The sequence below is a fragment of the Penaeus vannamei genome, chromosome 11 (assembly GCF_042767895.1).
Source record: "Penaeus vannamei isolate JL-2024 chromosome 11, ASM4276789v1, whole genome shotgun sequence".
Lineage (NCBI taxonomy): Eukaryota > Metazoa > Arthropoda > Malacostraca > Decapoda > Penaeidae > Penaeus > Penaeus vannamei.
The window spans coordinates 11707916-11709640 of NC_091559.1; the positions used below are offsets into that span (position 1 = coordinate 11707916).

A 1725-nucleotide genomic window follows, 5' to 3' on the forward strand; every position below is an offset into this window, starting at 1 on the left:
CAGAGAAAGGGAGTGAGATAGAAATAGATAGAGAGAGGATATGTGTGAGTAAGAGAGAGAGAGAGGGAGGAAGTAAAAATGAGAGAATGAGTTCAAGAGAAAGAGAAAAGGATTTTCGACTCCGATAATACAGCGAAGAAATAAATATACTTATATAAGCCATTCCTCCACTGTACACAGAAAGGATAGTACGTCTCCCGTGATAAGACTGCTCTCTCGCCTTCTCGTGTCTTCAGTATCAACGAAAAGGTCCACGCCGAGGCTGATCTCTGGCGTGCATCCCTCGTGTGGGAAACTAGTGCTGGCTGTCAACGTGGGTGTGGGGATTGTGGGTACTTGAAATGCGAATGCGGGGATGCGCACTGGGCATTTTGAATAGGATCTGACGTTAATTAGACTAAAATGAGGACACGGCCGTAGAAATAGGTAATATGCCTAACAAAAGAGGGCATCCGACCAATCTTCTGTTCATTCAGTAGCAACAGGCTTCCTCTAACACCTCGGTGGCCTTGCGCGTGTGAAGCGCCCGTGATGACCGCCACACCGCGGGAACGATAGAAATGTGGGATGTTTCACTGTCTAATTTTGGTATAATAGTGGTTGAAAGAGAGAGAGAGAGGGAGAGAAAGACTGGTAGAGAATAATAACGATAATAAAAAGGAAAAAAGTCAGGAAAAAAAAAAATAATAATAATTGCAGCTAAACATTAAACAAATTAACATTTATAGAGAACATCGTTTCCGTGTTATAGTGGTTATCACGTGCGCTTCACACGCGCAAGGTCCTCGGTTCGATCCCGAGCGGAAAACTACATTTTAAGGGTTTTTCAATTATATTACTTAATTTTTATATTTTTATTCAAAGTGTTATCATTACTGTCATTATCACTAGCATTATCATATCTATCTTATAAGTATCTTTATTGTTGTTTTATTGTTATTGTCATTATCATTACTTTTATCAATATTATCATCTTAATCATAATACACATTATTATTTATTTTTTATTTTTTTGAAACCATTACTAAACATGTACATAGTTAGAACACTTGATATTAAATCCTATTAAAGTTCCTTCATATACTATAGTCTCCGTGGTGCAGTGGTTAGCACATTCGCTTCTTACGCGAAAGACTTGGGTTCAAATCCCAACTGAGACGAATGTGTATGTGTTAACACATACACATAGTTTTATATGATAAATGGACACACACACACACACACACACACACACACACACATATATATAAATGCATACATACATATATACATATACATATATGTATATATTTATACATATACATATATATATATATATATATATATATATATATATATATATATATAAATATGTGCATGTATGTTTATATATGATAATAACTGATAATAACAATGATAATAACAATGAAAATAACAATGATACTAACAATGATGCTGATAATGATGACGGTAATAATAAAAACAGCAACGGTAATGATTATAACAATAATAACAATAAAAACAAAGATAATTATAGAAATAGTAATAGTGATTTAGGATGATGATAATGGTAATCCAAAAAAAAAGAAAAGAAAAAAAAAAGAAACTAGAAAAGAAAGATAATTCATATTGCTCTAATCCATCGAATAAAAAGAGAATGCAACAGCATCTGAAATACTACGATATGCATCTTTAAAATGTCTGTACATCAGTTTGTGAATATTTGAATTTGTTAAATCATAAAAA

The 1725-nt window shown here is 33.3% G+C and overlaps 1 non-coding gene across 1 annotated transcript; it reads left to right on the top strand.

Annotated features, from left to right (window-relative positions):
- Positions 1-1088: 1088 nt before the first annotated feature.
- On the top strand, positions 1089-1160 carry TRNAK-CUU (transfer RNA lysine (anticodon CUU)). The gene has a single exon. It is a non-coding gene; the product is annotated as a tRNA-Lys (tRNA).
- The last annotated feature ends 565 nt before the right edge of the window (positions 1161-1725 follow it).